This window comes from Lynx rufus, unplaced genomic scaffold (genome assembly GCF_022079265.1).
Source record: "Lynx rufus isolate CCGP_SWC_20201006 ecotype Redwood Valley unplaced genomic scaffold, mLynRuf1.p SCAF_6, whole genome shotgun sequence".
Classification (NCBI taxonomy): Eukaryota; Metazoa; Chordata; class Mammalia; order Carnivora; family Felidae; genus Lynx; species Lynx rufus.
The window spans coordinates 94,683,509-94,710,185 of record NW_025814878.1 but is presented as its reverse complement, the minus strand read 5'-3'; positions in this window follow the sequence as shown (position 1 = coordinate 94,710,185).

Genomic DNA, 26,677 nt, shown 5'->3' with positions numbered 1-26,677 from the left:
GAGTTATATGTTGACTGGTCAGTCATGATAAAATGCTAACCATCTTTAGCCCAAAACTGAACAATAACCACAGATTTCTTCACTTGAAGATAGCTAGAACGTTTACAAATAAGAAAATACCTGCTCAGCAGTGACTATGACAATGCAAACATCATACATTTGACCTGAAAGAGGGTTTGAAAGCACAGACACTTGATAGCAAGTTACATTTTGTGCATTGATATCTATCTATACATCTATATCTAACTCTGTCTCTATATATTGATATATTAATCCAGTATAGAATATAGTATGTTAAAAGTTAAACTGAGGCATAAGGGTTTGAGCAGACATTGGTTTGAGTTTGGCAGTGCTAAAGTGGAAGTGGTTAGTGGTGCCCCACCTACAGGAGCTGGGGAGACTTTTTTTTTTATTATGAAATTTATTGTCAAACTGGTTTCCATACAACACCAAGTGCTCATCTGGGGAGACTTTTATAGAGTGAGGCGGAAGCAAAGCAAGGAAATTATTTTATCGGTTAAAGCGTAAAGAGTTGCCTTACATGAGAAAATCTAGTTGGCTCTATGTGAGGGGTTGTCCTTAGCTTTAGATTTCTTCGCCTCAAGGCATGACAGGCTTAGGTTTTGGTTTGCTTACATGGGCTAATGCATGTCAGCCACCTGAGTCTAATGGCCTTCTTGTTAATTGATTGAACAAGTAAAATCATTGACATTTAGATATTGCCTCTCATTATCATTTTTGAACACTTACAGTGTATAAGGCTATTTACTTTCATTCATTAGTAGTGCATTCATCTGTTTAAAAATATGTTTTGGGCATCTACTGTGTTCTTGGTCCTGAGCACATAGAGTGGAAGTGACCAACTAGGTCACAGCCTTCGCGGGACCAGCATTACAGAAGAGGGCAATGATAGGGCTGGCGGTAATCCATTAAAAAAAATAGACAAGGTAATTTTAATTAACAATAATGGAAAAAGAAAACAGGATGAAGGAATAGAGATTGTTAGAAGTGAGAGGGTAGATGGTGGCTACTCTCTCTCTCAAAATAAGTAAATGAATTATCCAGAGTTGGTGAAGTATCTATCACAATTTGAATGTAAGTGTTTTATAGTCTAGTGAGGCCACTTTCAACAAAATGTGGTAGGCTCCTTGTTCATATGTAGCGAGTTGAATGGTGCCTCGTGCTCCCAAAAGATAGGACGAGCCCGAACCTGGTAATTTGACCTTATTTGAAATAAAGGTCTTTGTGGGTGTAATTAAGTCAAGGAATTTCAGATGAGATCATCCTGGATTAGGGTGGACTCTAAAGGACACTCTTAGAGTGTCCTAAGAGAGATGGGGAAGACAGACATGAAAGAAAGCCATCTGATGATGGAGGCAGAGGTTGGGTTCTGTTGCCACAAACCAAGTACCTGGAGCCACCTGGAACTGGAAGAGGCAAGGCTTTCCCCCTAGAGCCTTCAGAGAGAGCATAGCCCGGCCAACAGCTTCATTTTGGAATTCTGGCTTCCAGAAATGTGAGGGAACATATACACCTATTGTTTTAAGACCAAGTTTGCTTTATGGCAGCCCTGTGAAACTAATTCACAAAATATATGAGCCTTTCATGTAATAGCATTGTAATGGCAAAAACTGGAAACAATCTAAATGCTTGTTATTGTGTGGAACGTTAACTATAGGTCATTAAAAAAATAAAATCTAGTTATATTGGTAACTCATCAATAATGTATTGTTAAGAAAGATGTGAAAATAACACAACTATGTATATTTCATTTTTGTTAAATAAAACCAAAGCACTGTGTTTGAATATACATTTGACATAAAGTGGCCCTGAATGTGAGGTGATTCTCCATTTTTCTGATAGGGACACCAGAATTTTGGGGCTAACATGAGTATGTAAATCTTTAGGGATATAGATGAAATATCAAAAGTCTATGCATACATTATTAATTTAGGTAAACGTACCTTTTTGACAGCACATACATAAGATAATATTAACCTAGACACAGGTCCCTGGGTGGCTCAGTTGTTTACGCATCTGACTCTTGACTTCAGCTCAGGTCATGATCCCATGGTTCATCAGTTCGAGCCCTGCATCTGGCTCTGGACTGACAGTGCAGAGCCTGCTTGGGATTCTCTGTCCCTCTCCCTCTGCTCCTCCCCTGCTCATGCTCTCTCTCTCTCTCTCTCTAAATAAATAAACTTAAAAAAGATAATATTAACCTAGACAGATTTGTTTTTTCTAATCTTGCATTTCTTTTCAATTTTTATTTTTAAAATTTTAATTATTTTTCATTGAATAATAATTATCATACAATGTTACATTAGTTTCAACTATATATTATTTTATTTTTGACATGTTAGGAATTACTTGAGATCATTTCAGGCTTTCCCTAAAAACTGCCTCTAAACAAACTTAGTGAGTTAGTTACAGTGGCTGAAGATCACCCCAAATTATGGAATCTTCTCAAGCTGTTTTTTAGGGGTAATATAGAGAAATCTGATGGAGAATGATTATAGACAGAGAAAAATAAAATCATTTCACGCCTGTAAAACAAAATCATTTTCACTGAGCTCAGTCTGGTCAATAAACTGTTATTTAGCATTTGTATATGCATTGAAAACTATTTGGGAGGATATAAACCAAGCTATGTCCAAGTTAACAATGGTTACCATGAGGAATTGGTTAGCAACAATGGTTACCATGAGGAATTGTGTGTATGTATGTGTGGGTTTGTGTGGCTTTCACCACTTAGTTACATACTTCTGTGTTGTGGGACTGTATTGCATGGCATATATTACTTCTGAAATACTAATAACGCTATAAAAATTACAAAAAATTAAAAAATATACCAATCTTCCAAGATCCAAGCTCCTTTTAACTGTGTCCTCATTCTTATCCAGAAATGATTTCTCCCCACTAAACTCTCCCAGTGGATTTTTCTGTCTCTCTTTTATGCCATTCCTTCCTAACACATGCATTTATCCTTTGCTAAATAACCTTAATTTGTTCCTGAGAACCCTGCTGCAGAGTGAAAAGTTATTGAATAAATATATCTAGTAATTATTTTTCTTACTCTTAATTTTATCTTAAATTAGCATACAGTATAATTGACTTTTGTATGCAGTTCTATGAATATAATAGATCTCTAGAGTTGTATACACTGCAACTGTATACATTGCAACAGAGCAATTCAATCTCTTTAAAAAACTCCCTTGTTGGGGATACGGTATGAAATTTCAGATTGCCCTTTTGTAGTTACATCTTCCTCTTCCTCTCAACCCTGGCAACAAAATAAATCTGTGGGTCTATTCTCTGAAACCATAGTTCTATCTTTATGACAATGTCCTGTCAATAGAATGGAATAGTATATAACATTTTGATACTGGCTTCTTCCACTCAGCATAATACCTTGGAGATCCATGCAAGTGGTTGCATGCCTCAAGAGATCAATACTTTGTTCCCTTACTGTTAGGTAAGATAACATTGTACAGGTGTTTCAGTTTGCTTAACCATTCACCTACTGAAGGGCATTTGGGTTGTTTCCAATTTGGGGTTATTATGGATAGGGCTGTTACAAACAGTAGTGTACAGATTTTTGTGTGAATGTAAGCCCTTATTTCTCCAGGGTAAATAACTAGGAGAGGACTTTCTGGGTCCGAGAAGTGTATGCATACCTTTATAGGAAACTGTCAAACTGGTTTCTCATAGTGGAAAAACCATTTTGCCTCCCACCGGCAATGTGTGAGAGTTCTGGTTGCTCTTTATCCCTACCTGCACTTGATATTTTCAGAATTTTTTATTATAGCCATTCTAACAAGTGTGTGATGGTATCTCATCATGGTTCTAACTTGCATGCCTAATAGCTAATGATGTTGATAATTTCCTGTGCAGATTTGACATTTGTGTATCATTGCTTAAGTGTCTCTTCAGGTAGTTTTGCCATTGCCAAAGGATTGGGCCATTGATTAGTTTAGACTAGTGTTTTTCAAAGGCTCACTATTGGCATTTTGAGTGGTTAATTCCTAGTTTTATAGGCTGTCCTACTCATTGCAGCTCATGTAGATTCCCCAGAGTTGGGACACAAAATCCTCAAGGCACATGCTATTGTGATGACCAAAAAATGCTTTCACATTTCCAAAACTCCACTAGGAAAATGGCAGCATCTTTGTGAAAACCACTAGTGTAGAAATTAAGATTTTTTTCACTGTTCTTGGAATCAGGTCAATTTTCTCCAATTCACATGGAGTTTGTGGGGAAAGAGTGGGTACCTTAACACTATCAGCATTCTTCTAGGGAAGAAAGGGTATGAATGCTGATCAGACAACCAACATTGTCCACTGTGATTTAACTCAACTTCTTTCTCAACTTTCTCTGTGTCTGTGGTTTTTACTCACATCCTTTCTGTGAATAAACAATTGACAACAACCTCTCTGGATGGTCCAAACATTGTCTGGATCAATTTCTTCTCATTACCCATTACCTCAGGCAGTGTGTGTGTGTGTGTGTGTGTGTGTGTGTGTGTGTGTGTGTATGTGTGTGATTTTATAGCTAGGAGAGGTATGAGAAGGGTCGACCAGCCCCTGTTGTCTTTCTCTTCCTCCTCTTCCTCCCCTTTTATTTCTTCTTCTTTTTGCCTTCAATAAATATATTTACTTATTTATGGCTGCATTTTCCATTTTCACTTATTTCCCTAGTAACCGATTTTAGGATCCCAAACAAATTATTCTTTTTAAAGTCATGACTCTTAATAGTAGGCAGAGAATTGAACAGTATAATAACTGAAGTTATCATTAGAAAATTGTAGTCTAGTTGGGGATAAAATATGAAATTACATAGGAACATTTAGAAAAATGTCTACAAATGAATATTCTGTGATAAAAGCTAAATATGTTGGGGAAACACAGAGCAGAGGAATTGTAGACAAAGTGCAGGGTCAGCAGACCGAGGGTCACAGGCTCTGTCCTGACAAGGGGCAGCTTACTGAACCTCTCTCCCTCCACTTCCTCACTTATAAATTAGGAATGAAGTTCCTTCTCCTATAAACCTGACATGATGCCTGCTAAGGCACCATGGTAATATCTATATACAATTTACAGAGACATGTGAATATAGGTTATATATATGTACTGCATAAATGTATATATGTATATAGGTATGTGCATGTGTATATATAAATCTACACATAAACTGGTAATATATATCACAATGTCTTAAAAGTTGGAAAGGTAGGAATCTATCCATTACCAGCATCATCATCATTATCATCATCATAATTTTATTAGTGTTCTCCAGAGAAATAGAACCAATAGGAAAATTATCTATTATCTATCTATCTATCTTCTACTTATTATCTATCTAGTCTATCTAGTCACCCTACCTATCTGCCTGTCTTCATAAGCAGAAATGTATTATGGGGATTGGCTCACATGATTATGGAGGCTGAGATATGCCACAGTATGCCATCCGCAGGCTGGAGAACCAGGAAAGGCAGTGGTAGAATTCAGTCCAAGTCTAAAGGCCGAAGAGCTGGGAGCTCTAATGTCTGAGGGCAGAAGAAGATAGGCATCCTAGCCTGAGAAGAGGGAGAGAATTCTCCCTTCCTCTGCTTTTTTGTGCTATTCAGCAGTCAAAGGATTGGATGATGCATGCCTACCTTGGTGAGGGTGGATCTTCTTTCCTCAGTCTACTGATTCATATGCTAGTTTCCTTCAGAAACACCCTCACAGACACACCAACGAGTAACGTTTTGCTGGCTACCTAGACATTCCTTAATCCAGTTAAGCTGACATATAAAGGAATCATCATTATCATCCTCATCCTCATCAACCCTTAATAGTGGATGTTTGTCTGGCTTGGGAGGTAGGAAAAAGATAATGAATGGGAAAAGAGACATAAAATATAACAGGGAGTAAAGTATCATCTGGAAAGATTTAGAGCTGGTTATGCATGTTTGGTATAAACTGTAGGCAAAAGCCTCAAGACACTGAGAGATTTTCTACCAGTGTGCTCTGAGATTTCTGCCAGCACAGCACCTCACCACATCCCTTTTTCTACAATACTCTTAAACCTTCTTTAGACCCAGGGCTGCTTCCTTTGAGGTAGCCTCAGTCAGAAGAGTGGGAACATGTACTCCCAAATGCTTTGTGTAGCCCAATGCTGTCTCCTCCAAGCTGGACCTTTTTAGAAAATATCTTAGCTTTATCTTTTAAAAAGAAGGCATGTACATTTTTCATTTTACTACATGGCATGTTTGTATTAGTTTTAAAGTGAAAGTCATGTTTTAAATTAATAAGGGTTTTTACCTATCTCCCTTGTGATTAGTTTAACTGTAATGAATCAAAAAGATCAGTTTTGAAAAACTGAGCTGAATTGAAAAAGTTCAGCATAGCATGTCAGGCCTGGTGTCTGTAGAATTTCTCTTTTTGGTGTTTGAATTTATTCCAGATATTTTTATTCTTGCTTACCGTCAACCCTCTCTAAGGATAGCTGCTCTACTCACAGCTCTATGACTTTAGTGTTTTGTGCAAAGGATATTCTCCAACCATCTCTATGTAAAGCAAACTGATCCAGGGGACCCAGCCAACTCAGAGCCAGCACAGATGTGGGCTGGGTTCACTCTTAGTATTAGGGACTAGGATGCTAGTTTGGGATAAGCTACCATGTAGAAAGAAGTGAAGGAGTTCTATGGGAGACCAAACCTTGAGCAAGCAGTGGAAATCCAGTCTTAACTATTTTTTAAAATTTATTTATTTGTGTGTGTGTGTGTGTGTGTGTGTGTGTGTGTGTGTATGAGAGAGAGAGAGAGAGGGAGACAGACAGACAGACACAGAGTGCGAGTGGGGAAGGGGCAGAGAGAGAGAGGGAGACACAGAATCAGAAGCAGACTCCAGGTTCTGAGCTGTCAGCACAGAGCCCGATGTGGGGTTTGAACCCACGAACTGTGAGATCATGACCTGGGCCAGAGTCAAGCCAAAGTCAGATGCTTAACCGACTGAGTCACCCAGGTGCCCCCAGTCTTAACTAATTTAAGGGAAAGTCAGATGACAAAAATGCTAAAGATAGCATTATAGAAAACCTAGTATGGAAACTGTGTGGAATGGAAGAGGATAAAGAGAAACTGGAAGCAGAGAGCCGTGTAGAGCCTCACTTACCTCAAGACTGTGAAGTCAAGGTGGACTGGAATGGGGTATTGGCTGTGGCATCAAGGAGATTCAGATCTCTGAGAAGTTATGTGTTTTGCTATTTAATCTTGAAGAGTTACCAAATCGACGATGACATTAGTGCTTCTTTCTTCCTTTCCGAGTAGAACACAAGCCAAATTTCTTGGAATTTTTAGAAAGAGCACTTACATTATCATTATGTTGCTAGTACAGATTTAGCAATTGACAGCCAACACAGTAAACAGTCTGGTCATTTTAAGCATTTAGTCCTTAAATTTGACAAACGTGTCAATTACCTCGGTGGTTCCTTGTTCAAGAATTAAAAGCCACAGTCAATTTTAAATCCTGCCACAATTCTTTAGCAGCAAATGAAAACAGAATGCCAACTAGCTGTCCTTCAATGCCTTGCCTTGAGTTGTTGTCCGTAAACATGATGTGTGTTATTGATGAGACGTGGAGCTCTATTTCTTTCCAATTAAGCGTGATCTCTCTGGCGCAAATAGGACACTGTGTGTCCCAGGATCTCTCAGTATTGTTTAAAGTGTACACTTCAGGTTGTTGTTTTTTTGTGTTTTTTTGAAAAATGGCAATGTTTATGAAGTAATTCAAGCCAGTGGCCCCTTGCTGGTTATTGTTCAAATATGTAGGTTAAATGCATGGCTGCTTTTGCCAACTAAGTTTTGGATGTTTGAAAGCAATCTTTTCCATTAGTGAGCGGTAGGCTTTTTTTTCCCCCAACATAACATTATTTCCAAAAATGACCTTAAGTTTCATTCTAAAACCATTAATTAATTTGCACTTCCGTTATGAAGACTTTAGGGGGTATTGAGCCAGTGAAATGAATGCCACATATATTAGAAAGAAATAACCAGACCTGACCGGGGAAAGGACTTAGGAACCAAGAATTTCTATTTGAAAACTCCTTTAAAATCTTTTCTCTAGCACTGCTTAAGGTGCATTAATTTTCTTCCAATCTGCAATGGGAAACAGTAGAATAAAATTTCCTGTTGAGGTTATATAACAGGAAATCATTTGTGGAATTATTCACAAAATTTGACCTGTAGGAAATTCTGGATTTTTATTTAAAAATGTTATATTTATTTTAAACCGTTATTTTAAACTTGGCTTCAAATTGTTCAGTTATACTTTCCTCATTAGAAATTCATGAGGCATGGTATCACAGTATCCATGACCAAATTTTGAGAGCTTTAAATTTCTCAAGGAGTATGTTCATGGCAAACATATAAATTTGATTTCCCAATGAATCATCATGACCTATTTTTATTATGCAGTTAGAGTTGCCGTGGATGTTGAGAGAATAATAGCATATTTAGCAGAGACCTCTAACTTTGCATTTTTTTTTAAGGTCAGCTGTATTTGGTGGCAGGCTCTATCTAGGCAAGATTATTAAATGAGGAAGCTGGTATTTTTATTCTTTCTTTGACCAGCCCAATCATTGGGACCTATATTTCCCTTATTTCCAGTGTCTTCAGAAACTCATATCTTCTTTTTCCCAAGAGTCCATCAACATATGCTTTTCACAAATGTTGGATAACTTAATTTATATTAGCTTTAAATGTTGACCAATAGAATGCTATTCTTAAGGGATAGGCATTATTCTTTTGGGAGGAGTGGCTATCATTTCTTTTTTTTTTTTTTAAATTTTTTTTTTTTTCAACGTTTATTTATTTTTGGGACAGAGAGAGACAGAGCATGAACGAGGGAGGGGCAGAGAGAGGGAGACACAGAATCGGAAACAGGCTCCAGGCTCCGAGCCATCAGCCCAGAGCCTGACGCGGGGCTCGAACTCACGGACCGCGAGATCGTGACCTGGCTGAAGTCGGATGCTTAACCGACTGCGCCACCCAGGCGCCCCGAGGAGTGGCTATCATTTCTAAGACAAAAAACTTTTTTTTCCTTTCCTAAAAGTTAATAACTGTCACTATGGAAAATACAGCCAAACAAAAAGAAAAATTCACATTATCTCATCTTTCTGAGACGACTTCTGCTAACCTTGATATCTATTCTTCCTGTAAAAAAATAGAATCATCTTGTTTGCAAGCTTTAAAGTGTAGTTTTCTCTTAATTTTTGATATTTTCTATATTTTCAAACATGTTGATAAGCTGTATTTAATATTTTCATGATTTTCTACTACATGACTATATTCTAAGTTATTTAAACAATCCACTATTATTTGACGTTAAGATTGTGTCCATTATTTCACTATTATAAGTTGCCAAAATTAACACTCTTTTGCCTGTGTTTTCAAATGATCATATGAGGGAACACCTTGGATATGATACCTCATTGTCAGTGAGTCAGGGACAGAGAAATTTCTTTACCCATGAAATCATATCTGCTTGTTGCAGATGATAGACTTTGTCCACTCTTGAAAATTAACTAAAATTGAGCTAATTTGGCATGCATTGAGAGAGAACAGGAATAGCAAATGGTTGGAAGTGCCTTATGTTAGATTGAAAACAAAAAAAGTAAATTAACTGATCCATGTTCAACCCAAATAACTATGATGTTTGGAAATAATGCAATAAAATGACTTTATAGAATGTGGAATTAGATGCAGAGTCATTCACATGAAAGTTACTCACGGATGAAACATCCATGCTTGTAGACTATTTCTTTGAAGCTGTAATTCATGATTGGTATCAAAGTTAGATAGTGGGTGGATCAGAAACTTTACTTGAGGCATGTGCGAGGGAACTGAACAAGAGAAATGGTCTGTGAATGGAAAGGAGAGGGGTCTTACAGAGGCATGACCTGTGAGATTTGACACATCATTGGCCACTAGGATAGGATAGAGGAGGCACGATATGAGCCCGGAGACAAGACGAGGGCTGTCTCATTCATTGAAGGAGAGCAAGATGTGTGGATCTGAGACCATTTCTGCTGCAGGCAGTTAGCCTGAGTCTGCCAAATTAGCTATGTGAAGATATCCCAGCAGGGAGTTGGAAATACAAAATGGGAGGTAGAACAATAAGTAATAATTTTTACCCATACAGGGAATAAGTACTTCCATAGAGAAAGAATGCCTATATTTGATGGCTGAAGTAAAAAAAAAAAAAAAAAAAGATGGCCCATAGCAGGGAGGAAATAAGAGGGGAGCCCAAGGACAGAGGCCTGGAAATTGGTGAGGATTAAAACTTGCTGGCATATTGACTTGCTGTCAATGCTGAACTCCAGCAAAGGCCTTCCAAGGGAATGTGGGTATAGAAACAGAGAATAATAAGAAAGTAATACCAACAACAAAAGGAAAGTATAGCACGTGTGGAGAATTTACTGTGGGACAGCTACTGTGATAAGCATGTCAATCGCATTAGATCATTTAATCCTATCAGCAATAGTTATGAAGAAGAAGAGATTGTCATGGTCCCCCTTTTATAGAGGAAAACCAGTCGACAGAGATAAATATTTTTCCTAAGGTCACAACATATGCCACACATAAGATACAAACTCAGGACTGTGCTCCGAACTTCTCTAGTGACTGTATTGATTAGCTATACATCCTCCAAGGATTATACAATAAACAGCTGGTGAGAAAGTGGGGGCGGATGATCGGACTCCTTTTGCAGAAGCTTAGCTCATTACTGAAGAAAACCATGCCAGTTCTGTAGGAATAAAGAAGATGATAATGTAAAAAAGAGGTACTTCCAGAGTTAGGCATTGAAAGAGGAATCATTCATTCCCAGTGAGAGTCCAAGATGGTGACATCTGTCAGTAGGTAGTAGAAGTACAGTGGAAATAAAAGTGATCTTGACTGAAAAGATCAGGTTCTAACTTGAGGTCAGGGTTCTGAAAAGGTTACATTATATATGTCCCCCTTTAGGACACAGAAGAGACTAGCTTAAAGATGCCCAAATCATCAAGGATGGCAGGCAATGGTCCTGTAGCCAGAAGATGACAGATCTGTACCATCTGTCATAGGCTGGGAGGAGGTGATGCTTGTGGTGAATGTAGATTTTGAGAAAACAGAGTATTTTTTAAGAGATGGCAGAGAACAATGATCATCAATCAGCAACTGAGGGATGCCTTGACATGCCCCCAGCTTCCAGTAGGTGGGTGTTCACGAAAGAGGGTGATGGCAAAGTGTAAGAGCTGCTGTGTTCCATCACTCTATCAGAGAGATATTTAAGGGGAAGGGGGCCAGGAGAGAACACAGGGCAGCTTTCAGTTATTGCAGAAGAGGTCAAAGGAATGATCAAGGCACAAGGTAAACATGTTTCTCCTCAAGAGAAGAGAGTTTCCACAGGGCACAGATGAAGGTGCCAGGCTGAGCCTCCAGTGGCATTGCTCTGTGTCAAGTATAGGCTGGTACGAGTTCCCCCTTACCCATGGTTTCGCTTTCCACACTTTCAGTTAGCTGTGGTCAACTGCAGGCGGGAAGCAGATGATCCTCCTTCTGATGTACTGTCAGAAGGTTAATGGCAGCCTAATGCTGTGTCACAGTGCCTACCTCATTCACTTCATCTCATCACGTAGGCATTTTGTCATCTCACGACATCACAAGAAGGGTGAGTATAGCACAGTAAGATATTTTGAGAGATACCCCATTCACATGAGTTTTATCACAATGTATTGTTATAATTGTATTATTGGTTCTTGTTAATCTCTTACTGTGCCTAATTTATAAATTAAACTTTCTCATAAGTATGTTTGTGTAGGGAGGAAACACTCACTGTGTTTTCAGGCATCCACAGGGGGTCTTGGAACAGATCCTCTGTGGGGTATGGGGAGCTGCTGTACCTGTTAGTTATAGGAAAAGGGCAGGATGGAAGAGGAGTCCTGAATTGTCTGAGTTTTAGATGATACCTTTCTCTCTGAAATTGGCAGTCTGCTCTTCAACAGCCAAGACTCAGTATTGAGAGCCGCTCCTGGAGAGAATAGGGACAGCGAGGAAGGCTGGAATGTCATGCTTGAAAAGGAAATGCTGACATTGCCCTGGGTCATCTGGATACTTTTAGACTCTCCTTGAAGATGCATGGAATAAAACTACAAAATTTGTTTAAAAAGAATTAGACATCAATGGCTTGAATATGAGTAGACATGGTCCTAACATGGAATCAGGGTTCTCAACCTTGGCTATGAGTTATAATCTTCTGGGGCATTCAGAAAATATCTGACACCTGAGCGCCTGGGTGGCTCAGTCGGTTAAGTGTCCAACTCTTCATTTCGCCTCAGGTCACGTTTGCATGGTTTGTGAGTTCAAGCCCTGCTTCGAGCTCTGCTCTATTAGCACGGGCCCCCTTGGGATTCTCTCTCTCAGTCTTTCTCTCTCTCTGTCTCCAAATAAAGAAAGAAACTTAAAAGAAAAGAAAAGAAATGCCTGGTACCACCAAAGACCAGTGGACAGAGAATCCCTGTGTATGGGGCTATGGCATTGGCATTTTAACAGTCCTCTTCAAGTGGTTCTAATGTACTGTGAAGGCTGAAAGCGTCTGCCTTCTCAAAAGAGCAGGGAACCAGGAACGTAACTGAACACGCCTTTTATAAATGTGAACCCATGTGTGTGTGCTCACACTTCTGCTGGGTCAGAGGTCTAGTGTCAGTAAGTCCAAGTATCATTTGTTGGCTGGTATCATTGGCTCATTATTAAACTGCATAAGTGTTAACACACATTTCTGCTGGATTGGTGCTGATGGTATTTGTTTTTATGTCAGTATTACTCTAACCTTCATCTCCCACAAAAATAAATGTTAGATGAAAGGAAACAAATCGGGCAACGCCCTGTTTACTTGTAGGGAGAGGGTAAAGCATGATTAAGGTACAGGCTTAGCACGGAGAGAAGCTTCCTTACCCTATGGTGCTCAGCTGCATAGCACCACCCACCCCCAACACTACCTCCAGGTTGTCTTTAAGCTGTTATTCAGAATTGTGTAAATTCAGCTCTCATGTCAGTTATACCTTGCATACAACTGATAGCCTGATATAAACTGGCTGTGATTGCAATGAAGTGACCATTCATTTTGAAGAGTCCTTGTGAGGTAATGTCCAAAAGAAATGAAAATTCTTTTTCCTCCAGTTATTTAAAATGTATATTATATGAAATTTTATTATGCTCAAGTTCAACATTGCATGTATTCTCACTGGAATGTTGATGATTGCATAAGAATTGTCTCGGAATTAAATGAATTTACATTTGACTCTTGGTTTCTGGAGAGTGTGACTAAATTGTATAGTAGGTACGGTTTTTCACAACGGGAAGTTTTGTTTTAGAACAAGAGAGCATTTATTCATTCATTTACTCATTTTTGTTCTGAGTAAATATCTGAATCCTGGTGTCCACATGAAATTCACTTTCTGCATTTAAAGAATTAAGCCCTGTACATACCTAAGTACATACATGTATTTTTACTTTACAAAAGTAACATATAGTAACATACAGAGAACTCTGTAGTAAAGGTTTAAAGCACAAATAATCAAAAGAAAGAAAATAAAAACACTGTAAATTTTTTTACCTCACCATCTAGAAATAACCGCTGCTAATGCCTTGAGTACAGTCTTCTTGCTTTATACACACATGCACACATACATATACATGCATACGTATTAATTCTGTATATAGTGTTTACTAACCTGTTTTTTCCCCCACTTAACATATTTGAACACTCTTGTCATTAAGTATTCTTTTATAATATGAATTTGTAAGTATAGAATTCCATGGTTTGGATATTAGAATCTTTTTTTAATAATGTAGGTTTAAAAAAAATAATTATTTTGAAAGAGAGAGGAAAGAGCACAAGTGGGTGAGGGGCAGAGAGAGATGGAGACAGAGATTCCTAGTGAACTCGGTGCTGTCAGCACAGAACCTGATGCAGGGCTTGATCTCACAAACTGTGAGACCATGACCTGAGTGGAAATCAAGAGCCAGACACTTACTCCACTGAGCTACCCAGAAGCCCCTGGATGTTATAACTTACTTGATAATCTGCTGCTTGACATCTAGATTGTTTATAATTTTGTTTGTTGTTGATTTTGCTAATATAAACAGCACTGGATTGAATATCTTTGTGGTCCAGCTCCAAGTTCTACCATTTTATGCCAGAACATAAAATGGTAGTAGAGAAAGTTGTCTTTTGCCCCAACATGGTTACAGTAGGCAATGGAGTACATTTTTTCTATTCTGTCTGGTTGCATGAGCATCATGGTATCAGTCCCCTAAACTCTGAGAGTCTAAGAATTCCAAAAGCCTACTGAAGACAGTAAGAACCCCTGGTATTCTTTGCCTCACACTATTTTTATGACTTATCTTTCACATGAATGCTTATGGATCTGTGACTGCTGTGTTTGCTAACATACCCCGAACTTCCACGTTTCTGTACTCATGCTGTTGACTACACCTGAACGCTTTGGTTCTGCCATATTTCCAACTCAGGCTTTTGAAAGTCAGCCCATCAGTAAAGCCAGCTCAAAGGTCACTTTTTCAGGAAGGTCTCCCCAAATCCTTCAGGAGGAATTCATCTCTATCTCCTTTGTGCTCCTGGCTTCACTAATATCCCCCCACATCCACACCCCAGTCTCCTTATTGGACCTAGCACAGTCCAGTATTAATATGTAGTATTAACATTTGAAGTTATAACTAGTTTAATAGCTAATGTGTAGTATTGACATTTGAAGAGATATATCCTACAGTAAATATGTTTTAGTCATCCTTTTTTTTTTTTTTTGGTCTATTATACATTGTATAGCACTTTTCCACTTTTCGGATGCTTGAGATCAATGTATGTTCATTGTTTTAAATTTTTTACTGTTTATTTATTTTTGAGAGAGAGAGAGAGAGAGAGAGAGAGAGAGAGCGCATGAGTGGGGGAGGGCAGAGAGAGAAGGAGACACAGCATCCCAAATGTCAGCACAGAGGCTACATGGGGCTTGAACCCACTAGCCATGAGATCACAACCTGAACCAAAGTCTGACGCTTAGCTGACTGAGCTGCCCAGGTGACCCTCAAGGTATGTTCTTTGTATTGAATTAATAATTTAATTTAAAATAAGCCATTTCAAATATCAATTTTTTTCTTCTTTCTTCATTGAAACACAAAAGAAGGGAACGGGTGGTAATAACAGAAATGGAAAAATCCTAATTTGTGAGTTACCTTAATCTTGTCTGAACAAACTATAAAACCCAAAACATACAAAGCACTCAAACTCACCTTGAGAGCAGCCTATTCATTTTTGTTTCTCTTTACCTATTCCTGAGATCTTCCAATGCCTCTCTTAGGCCTTAATTATTCCTGATAGTGTCACCCATTTTGTAGATAATTTGGGGGGGAGTATAACATGCAGGAGAAAGAAAACCTGAATTCTGATCTCAGATACATAAATGAAGAAGAGTTTAATCATGAGAGACACTTTAACTGCCCTAAATCTCAGTTTCTCTAGAAACTAAGGGACCAAGAATAGATCTTTATGGTTTGATCTAATTATAAAAGTCTATAAGTTTTTAATGTTGTTGATTTCTATACCCATTTCTTTTTTTTTTATATGAAGTTTATTGACAAATTGGTTTCCATACCCATTTCTTTATGTATCTATATTTAATGAGCACTTAACATGGACTAGGCACAATGCCAAGCATTTTACATGTTTGTTTTTAATTGTTGGTGACAGAAACCCAACTGAACTTGCTTTTAATAAAAGGAATTCATTGATTTATTAAAAGGAATTCATTGGGGAGACCACAGGTATATGGGCTTCAGGCACAGCTGAATTCAGGAGTTCAAATGGTATGTTCCGTGTTTTGACTTTCTCCCTCATTGCTGTTCTTTCTTCATCTTCTGGCTTTTCTGAGGTGGCTTCACTCTTAGGTAGGCTCATGGGATATGATATGAAAGGTGGATGGTGACAGTCTCAAGCTGGAAAATTATGAGTGAAGATTCTAAATTACCAAGTTTAGATCTGAGACATAACCCTGTGCCCAATCACTGGATCCTGGGAAAGAAATATACGATTGTCCTAGGCTGTGATGCATGTCAAATGGGGTGGTCCTGGGACAACTGTGATAAATAGTCATACCAGAACCAATGAGGTGTACAGGAACAATAGAGTCAGGATAGTATATTAATCTCCTCTCAAAATCATGACACTCCTGGGGCAGAAGAAAACTTAAAGTTCATCTATCTATTGTTTAACCATCCATTGAGAACATCTATACTTTTTCTGCAAATCTGGCAAAAAAAAATTAGGCTACGTGTAATAACCTTGATTTCAGAGGGTTAATCAGAAGTTTTGCTTTTAAAAGACACAGATATTTATTTTATATGAAATAACTGAAACAGTAAATACTTATCTATGTAAAAATGAATTCACATAGTCAGGAATATTTATATAATGTGTTAAAAATCGCTTGAGTTATAATCACTAGTCTTACCACACATTCACGAATGCTCTTCTCTTGCTGCTTTACAAAGAAAGTAAAAGAAAAACTTGTTCTTCTTGAAAAGGAGAGAATGATGGTTCAAAATAGAAATGTGAAAAAATATTGTGACAAAGTTTTAAGTATATAGTTCTGGAATGAGAGAATAGAGTACAGAGCTGAATTTTTATTGGGTTCTAAGATGAATTTGACATATATTTTACAGAAAAAGGGATAGGTTTATAGATGAGACCTCATTAATATGCCAGCTTATTTTGATCCAAGAGGAAGGTACATGGACCGGGGGCTTGTATGCTTGGTTAAAATGTAAGTGGGTGCCATATGCAATGAATGGTCCCTCCAGAACATCATTGACTAGCAGCTATAGGAGGGGTTCTTGGTAAGTGCTTTGTATTCATCAGCTTCTCACAAAGGTGAGCACTTTGAGTTACTCCTTTTTGCAATGAAAGGACCTATGACTCAGAGCAATAATGTGTCACAGAGCTAGAGAGTGGCAGTAGTAGGACTTGAACCTAGGTCTGCCTGGCCCTGAGCCCACATCCTTAAGCATCACTGTGTTATCTAGTGGGTTGAACCAGGCAGAATTTCCTTTTTTTTTTTTTTTTTTTTTTTTGTGGTTTAAAATAGTTATGTATCAATGACTTCATACGACGAAAGAATGTGCATGGCACTAGAACTTTTAAATGTTAAAGAGATGATCTTTATATTTTCTCCCTTTAAAACCTCATGTGAGAAGGGTAAACATTCAAAAAGTCTCTTCTTTCATAGTTCAGAGAAAAAAATCTTTCTTTTCTCCTAATTTTCATTCTAGGTGAATGCAATATAAAGTTTGAATTAATAGTCTTACTTATCGTAAGCAGGGAATTGCGCAAAAATCTCATTATAAAGTTCAAGTGACATGATATTAATTTCTTGATTTACCATAGCAGTTGGTTGTGAAATTAAATGGAAGAAAGTAATGCCAAATTATAGAATGCTATCATGATTCCTTGTTTTGTGACTGTGGGCAAGTAACTGAACTTAATTCAGTCACACCAATTTAATATGGTTTGTAGAGTTCCTGTGAAAATGAAATTAGAAAATTGAGGTAAAGGACTTAGTATAGTAGCTGAATAAATTTTCCCTATTATTGTTGTCATTTTATTTCCAGATTTTTAAGTGTGCATTTGGGAATTGTATCCGTTTTTAAGTGTGTATTTGGGATATTCTGCGATGGTTTGCTGATACATGTCAGCTAGGGGCTAATATAAAAACAACATAGGAATGAGCGCATAAGCACTCCCAGGCTGTTGAAGCTTGGTTCTGATACTTAAGCCGGTGGTGCTGTTTATGATCAAAGCTTCTTTCAGAGTTTAAATTTAATTTAATGGAAAGCATCCAACTTTGTTACCTGACCTGCACGTGAGAAATTTAGGCCCGTGCCATTCAATGATGCTCTGAAGTGTTGCCTATCTGCATGTTTGCTCTTTCTCCTAAAAAAGACCCAAGATGTGAAAGTTTGTAGCAGGCATAGCGACTTTAAAAGTTAAAAGGTGCTCTCTCCTTCCCTTGCTGAAAGGCTCCTTCTTTATCAGGGCTCTCACTAGAATTTACATCCACAGTGAGTCAGGCTGTTAAGTTCCATGCTTCCCGGCAAGCGGAAGAGTCAAGTTCTGCAAGCTATTCTTAGCTGTTCCCCACCCTGTAATGCAAGACACTGGATGAACTTGTGAATGACACGTTGTAATGAAGACAACCAGGGTGGACTGTGTCAGCTTGAGTTACCAAGTCTCTGTTTTCCTTGGTGTGATTAAGGAGGGTGGGGTGGGGGGAAGGAAAAAGAAAAAAACAACAACAAAGTCTTCTTGCAATCCAGTACCTTCGCCGACACAGCACCATGTGAGGGAATGTGCACTCAAAGTCGAAACATGCTTCTTTGCAATCCTTTGGATTTCCATGCCACCATTCTTTACCTATAATGAGCACTAAATTGCAGATTCCAAAGCAGTTATAATCTGTATTTCATTTGCAAGATCTCATTGTGATTGGGAATAATTTTGATAGAAATAGTGGCGGTGCTTTTGAATGGTAAGTAGATTAGAAGATTACATCACCACATGCATCAACAAGATAACATTTTCCCTGGCAGTTTGGCCATTAAAGTCAACACACACGTATAAACTGCCTATTCTCTAAGGAGATAACTGTACCCTACCCATTTTCCCAAGAATCCAGACCTTTCCTAAATTTAGCAGAAGGAATGCACATATATTCCTTTGTTATCTTTTTTTTTTTAATGTTTATTTTTGACAGAGACAGAGACAGAGCATGAGCTCGGGGGAGGGGCAGAGAGAGGGGGAGACACAGAATGGGAAGCAGGCTCTGAGCCAGTCAGCGCAGAGCCCGAGATCTTGACTTGAGCCAAAGCCGAAGTTGAAGGCTCAACCGAAGTTGGAGGCTGAACCGACTGAGCCACCCAGGTGCCCCTCCTTCATTACGTTTTTATGTCTGTTTCTTGAGTACACTTTTTTCATCTATATGACTCTAGCACATATGCCAGACATATAGCAGGTACTATGTATCCGTACGAATATTCAAATAAGTGTGTATCAATGGAAAATGGGATCATATTATGTATGTTCCTTTATAATCTGGCTTTCAAAATCTAATAAACATCATGGAACATGATGTTTACATCTATTAATTGTAGGGATACATATTTTTAGTATGTATCACTTCACAGCAGAATCATAATTTATTTATCCAGTCCTTTCTCTTGGACAGGGAGTTTATAATTATTAGAAAAAAGTTACACTGCAGGCTTTCTTTACTCATTAAGTCAGTTGGCAAACATTTACCAGTTACCTTCTTTAGGCTAGACCCTATTTAAACTCTGGGAATATCGTAGCAAACCAACATCTTGGTGAGAGTAGAGAGATAGTAAAGAAAATAAGTAAGAAGAATACATAATATGGAATCAAGCTAATCACGAGCTGCTAGTTTTCTTAGTATGACACATGAATAAATGTAATTATTAAACATACATAAAGAAATGTTCAAATGTGATCAGTACTATGGAGAAAGTTAAACACAGAGTGTTGGCAAGATATTTTAAATAGAGTGTTCAGGGACAGCCTGACACTTGAAGGAGAGAGCACCTTAAGGGCAGGGATCATGTGTCTTGCTCATCCTTATGTGGCGACCCCTGCTCTCATGAAGCTTAGAATCTAAGGTCTCATGTGATCTGGGTTATTTCCAAGTGGTGAGATTTAGGATGATTTCTGTATTGTGTGTGTGTGTGTGTGTGTGTGTGTGTGTGTGTGTGTGTGCATAAATATAAACATATAAATATTTAAAAATTTTTCTACAATAACCACATGCCACTTTTATAAGAAGAAAAATGACATCTTAAAAAAAAAAAAAACGCCTCCTTAAATTAGTTTGTTAGCATGTCACACTGTAGACACAAGCCAGGACTGGAAGCCACCTCCTCCCTGAGCCTTATTCACCTGAACTGCTGTTGTGCTGAGGCTCATCCGTCACACGCACAGGCAATCCTGTCTTCGCTCTACGTGCAAGACTCTGCATTTGCATCTTTAAGTTTGGGCCCTCGGTTGACAAGTTTGGGAAATTGTACGATTTCGTGAGAAAAACTGAAGCAGGACTCACTGCACGGCAGCTTGAACGTGAAAGGTCAAGCAGACCTTGGGGAGAAATTCACAGAGGCTTTTGCTCGTCTCTTTTATCTTTTCTCCCCACTTTGGGAGGACGCTGCTTTCTCCCGTTGTTGGAGGTCATTCTGCTCCCTGCATCTCTGACAGGCTGCTCTAGGAACCCGTGTGCCAGAGAGTACTTGTGGAAGTAAACAATGGGAGACCCACGAGTGAGAGACCCATTCTGCTTCTGAGAGAATGCTTTTATATTTTTGGGTAGTGTGTTTTTAGTTCACTCTGTTATACTGAAAAAGCCCAAATCTCCTCTATGTAAAAAAGACTCTAAACCCCGTCTCTGGAAGCTTACCAGTAAGAATGCCTTTATTTCTATAGGCATTGTTTAACTTTGATATAAAATTCCTAGTTCTTTTTAGTGAAATATTTCTCTTGCAGAGTGAAGAAGCAAGTTTAAAAAGTACTTTTAAGGAAGGAAGAAAGGAAAGAATTTGCTTAGCAGTTCATAATATGTATGAGTTTTATTCACTCCTGGGATTTGCATAGAAGCTGATAGATTCCAAATCAATTTTACATCTCTCCTGTGATTTTCACAATGGTCTAAGGTAGGCATGTTATTTTTGTATATGCTCTATAAATGAGAAAACTGAGATACTATAAAGATAAGAGAAGTGCTTAAAGGCATAAGGTTAACATTTATTGAGTACTTTCCTGTATCAGGTAAGATTCTGAGGACTTTATATGTATTTATTCATTTACTTCTCACAATAACCCAGATGCTTTTGGTATTATTTCTATTCTCATTTTATAGATCAGGAAATGAGGCATTGAGGAATTAAATGACTTGGCCCAGGGCATGCACAGCTGGTTAGTGGCAGAGATGACGTTTACCCCTGCAGAATTCTGGTTCTAACCCAGAACACTGGGAACTATTTAGTACGGCTGCTCCACTGGAGTTGATGGGAGACTGGGTCTATCTATGATCATGAGTCTTAGAAGGTCTCTAAGCTCTGGAGTTGTTATCCCTGGCATGGGTACTGCCTTGGGATTCATAAGGAAGCCAAATTAATTTTGGTATTTTTATAACTATTACAGTAAACTCACCATAAAATGTATTCGTAGCTACTCTATTACATTCTGTTATCCATAAAGGATAATGAATTAATGAAATACCTGTAAATGCGCATTCACAGGAATAGTAGTTGTTTTTTGGTAGTAAGACCAACATTCTTAGGAAATGTTGAGGATGCAGATTTCCTCAAAATTTCCTCCTTCCTGCAGGAATCTCTTTATGACAGCCATGACAGATAGAAACTTATTTCTGCTTGATCAGTCATGGCAAGTCCCTTACTTTTGAAGCATTTTGTTCTATTTAGGGATAACTAGTTGTTGGGAATTTCATATATATCTATATCTCCCAACACACGCACACGCACGCACACACACACACACACACACACGCACATAGGGTCAAAATTTACGTCCTGAATTTAGCAAAATGTTTTGCTTTAAGGGTTCCAAGACACAGTTTGTAATCTCTGCAATTAAATAGAGCTCCAGTTGCTCCGGTTTTATCAAGAGGGTTTAGGAGATCTTCACACACTGTTTGAGACAGGGAAGTAAAAATAGAAACAAAATGATCAACAAATGTACTAATAGTTATTAACAGGAGAGAAAAATCTGACCTGTCACAATACACTGTTAACTTCCATAGTTACTTCCACTTTATCTCTGAAACTTTCGCTATAAAGCTAGGTTATAGAAATCAGACTAACGTAAGCAACAATTTTGGCTTACAGGCTTGAAACAAAAAGAAATTTGCACTGTATGTAAAAATGTGTGTGTGTGTGTGTGTGTGTGTGTAAGGGGAATGAAAAGAGAAAGATGTAGGAACGTTAATTGCACAAATTAATTGAAAGGCTATATTTATAACTGGGTCTTTCTTTTCAAATGCCAAAATTTCAAGTATTAAAATTCAGGTTGATAAGTAATTATCAAGCATCTTCCAGGTGTCAGACTTTGTGTTAGGTACTGGGAATACAGTGGTAAAAACACAGATACGTTCTCTGTTCTCTGTCTTTAGGGCATTCATTGTGCTTGCGCATGTGCCTGCCAAGGGCGTTAGTGGGACTGAAGTGCTGGCAACATTCCGCTTGATAAGCTTGTGCCTTGGCATGGGGCCACACCTGCTCAGGGAAAAGGGGACCTTTATCTAAGCAGCTCAGATGTGCGGTATGGGTTGATGGCCACCTGCCTGCCTTTATAGGGCTTACATTCTAACAAGAGAGGCAGTCTTTAAACAAATAACTATGTGATTAGTTACAAAAGAGAAGCATAAGACACAGAGTTATTTACCTGAGGTCAAAAGGCCAGGGAAAGCCCCCTGCAGAAAGTGACATTTAAGATGACTACTAAAGAATATGAGTAGGAATTGAAGCCACATTGGTTTAGATAAAAATAGCCAGCTCCCTTCTCCATACCTCATATAGAAAGTTGTTGGTGGCACTGGCCCTTCAAACAAATATCAAATATTGGCTTAAAGACAATTGTAATTCACAGTGAGTTAGGGTAGGAACCGGATATCAAGGGGAGGACAAAGAAAGATAGAAGGAGAAAAAGGAGGGACTAAAGAAAAAGTTACATGAACATTGACTTACCTACTTCTTTCACTGCAGCAAATAGGAGCTTTAAACCCTATAGCTGAACCTGGCTGGTTTCAACAATAACAACAACAACAACAACAATAACAACAAACAGGGAAAGTTCTACCAGTCAGTAATAGTATTATTATTATTATTATTATTATTATTATTATTATTATTTAGAAACTGATGTTTGGTTGGGTATACTTTTTTTATTTTAACGTTTTATTTCTTTTTGAGACAGGGAGAGACAGAGCATGAACAGCGGAGAGAGGGAGACACAGAATCTGAAAAATGCTCCAGGCTCTGAGTTGTCAGCACAGAGCCCGACGCAGGGCTCGAACTCACGGACCGCGAGATCATGACCTGAGCCGAATTCAGCCGCTTAACCGACTGAGCCACCCAGGCACCCCTACTTTTTTTTATTTTAAATAAGCTCCATGCCCAGTTTGGAGTTTGAACTCATGACCTTGAGATTAAGAGTCAGCCAGGCACCCCGGTTGGGTATACTTTTTTTAAGGCAGGGAGGAAAAAGAATAAGAGGGAGAGGGGGAGGGAGGGAGGGAGAGAGAGAGAGAGAGAAAGAAAGACAGAAGAACATGTTGACTACTGTATCTTCAAAGATATGCAGCAATGTTCTCAGACACCTTTCTCCAGGGACCTAACTTGCTTTCTCTCCTTCCCTTCCTCTATTCCTTTCTACCCAAATGTGCTACTTCTACTTTTTTGGATAGAGTCCAAGACCGTATTTAGGCCTCAAATCAATGCACGCTTTTAATCGAAACCTGTCAGTGGGGAATCTGGTAGTTGGACAGTTATTAATAAAATGGCATTTTGATTTATCTTTGTGCGTGACGCTCCCTTGGAATTCCTTGGAGTTGAGGTGACTGGCAAAACTCAGGCATTTTTGCCAAATACTAACAAAACACTGCTACTGAGTCCTGCTCATACCCCGTCTTTATTCTCAAAATTGAAAGGAGACTAATGCATGAGGAGGAAAAATACTTGAGTAAATAGGATATGGATTAAAACTTGATAGAAGTTATTAGAACTTTGGAATGTGAGTGTCAGAAGGGAAATCATAATCTGCAACATTTTCATTTTATGGAATTGTTATAGATACGAAGGTACAAAGTTGTACAATTAGTGAGCCAGTGACCCTGGATTCACCAGTACATATGGGTTTAAACATCTTGCTGACCATAAATAACTACGGTCATAGTTATTTTTAGGATTATTGGCATGTTTAAAGGCTAGCATTTATTTATGGTGATTGGTTTATTGACGTTAATGGTTGTTTAGAAAGTAAAAGAGGGCGCCTGGGTGGCACAGTCGGTTAGGCGTCCGACTTCAGCTCAGGTCACGATCTCGCGGGTCCGCGAGTTCGAGCCCCGCGTTGGGCTCTGGGCTGATAGCTCAGAGCCTGGAGCCTGTTTCCGATTCTGTGTCTCCCTCTCTCTCTGCCCCTCCCCCGTTCATGCTCTGTCTCTCTCTGTCTCAAAAATAAATAAACATTAAAAAAAAAAAAGAAAGTAAAAGAGAATGGTAGCCTATGCCTAACTTTGTTCTTTATTACTTTGCTTCATGAATGGAGTGATCATTCTGTTAAACTGGTCAAATTTAGTTTCTTGTCTTCAATATGTGTTTCCTTGTTCTCAAAATATTTTGAAACTTGATAGAAAATGAGATACATACATTCATAATGGTATGTATTGATTTCTGTGAAAGATCTGTTGAAAGAGTAGACTTTGGTTAAAAGGTTTTTAAGACTTTTTAATGCTCTTTTCCAATACTATTACACTCACTTCATAAACGTAGGGAATTAGAGTAGTGGAAAAATTTAAATGACATATGAAATTACTATGTGTCTGGAGAAATCTTGGGTAGCTTCAAATATTCTCCCAGAAATGCCTAGATACCTCCAGAAACACTGAAAGCTATAGTTATCTACTCTGCTTTTTAAAGATGACAATATTATGTCTTAAATATATGGCACTATTGCCAAAATTATAAAGTACTTCATGCTTAAATGACATTTTCTTGAATCACAGTTATTTTAGCAACTCTTTCTTCTTAACAAGTTCAACTGAGATGTAAGAAATCTTGAGAGAATTTATTTACCTGATTGTAATTTGACCTTTCACTGTTAAAGCCAATATTCATAAATGTCTCCAAAGGGCCAGGTCAGAAAAAACAGGAAGCAAATCTCAGCTGAAGGAGAATGTTCGTGGGCTACATGTTTAGTGATTATGTGTGGAGGTCAAACTTGTCAGATGTGACTCCCACTTTGAATTCTGACCTGAGCCATGCTACCTCTTTTACTCTGCCTCCAGTCATTCAGCGAATACATATTTTAATATCGTGTAGATATCTTTAGATGATATTTTAATGTTTTATTTACTTTTGAGAGAGAGAGAGTGCACGCATGCAAGTGGAGGAGGGGCAGAGAGCGGGGGTGGGGGGGGATAGAGGATCTGAAGCGGACCCTGCTGACAGCAGAGAGCCCCATGTGGGGCTCAAACTCACAAACCACAAGGTCACAAACCTGAGTGAAGTTGGATGCTCAACTAACTGAACCACCCAGGCGCCCTGATATCTTTAGTTGAAAATGAAATCTAAGGGATAGAGGTGGGAAACATTTTTACTATCAAGGGCAATATATTAGTCAAGGGCAATGTGAGTAACAATTATTCTAATTTCTTACTTTCGGAACTAGATAGCTGCCAAAGAGAATAGAGAACAAAAGTCATTTCACTAGGGCAGTACATTAGCAGGAAGGGACTTAGAAAAGAGGAGAGGGAAAAAAAGCAAAAGAAAGAGGATCAATCACAGTATGAGGATAGAAAGAAAGACACATCGAGAAAAAATACAACATATGCTTGGTAAAGAAAGAAGACACAAACCAATGCATATTTAGCAGTAATGCTCTGGGGAGGAAAGTTGGTGGGCAGAGAGGAAAGAGCGCTAGTGACGTTCACTGGGGACATGGACTGAGGTTTAGACTTTTATCCATTCTTTGGGTAAGGGATTTTAAGTCTGTGTTGTGTTTCACATTTCTAGCCATAGGGGACAATGGTGACAGTGGTGGAATGTTTACAAAGTATCGAAAGGGGTTGGGATCTCTGGGAGAAGTATCTGGGATACGAGGAATAGTCACCCACAATTTGTTAGCTTCACTCATCTAAGCAGCTTTCCTGACTTGGTTTTGTTTTGCAAATACCTTACCATATTAGTGGAAAATGGCTGACTCAGGAAGAAGATGGAGGCAGGGACAAAGAGATGTTTCAGTTAACGGAAGACAAGGACCAGAGAAACAATAGACCAAACGTTATCAGGAGGGCTGACTTCTAGACTGTACCTGCCAGCTGTATAGTCGGTTACTTAAAATGTGAGTTTATTCCCTTATCCATAAGGGAGGGTAAAACCTTGCTTTACTGGCTTGCCTTGAAAATCAAATGTAGCAGTGTATTTTTTTCCTAATTGTAAAGTGCACAACATAAGAAAGTCACCACTGTCACTATTATTCCACTGGCCTAGGGCCTAGTATAAACTGGGCATCAGGCTCCAACTTTTGAAGAGTTTATGTAATTCCAGAGACAAAACCTGCAAACTGAATTCAAATGGCATTGCATAAATGAGACCTTTATGTCTAGCGTCAGGATACAGGAATAAATAAGACATCACCTTTGCCCTCAGGGCGTTTAGATTGGGGAATTAGTGTAAAAATAAAATAAATACACGTTCTATTTTAATGATATTAATGTGGATGTGAAGGCCAAAGAGAAGTGATCAGAGTGTTCCAGGGTTAAACAGGAAAATCTTAAGGGACGTGGAAGTTAA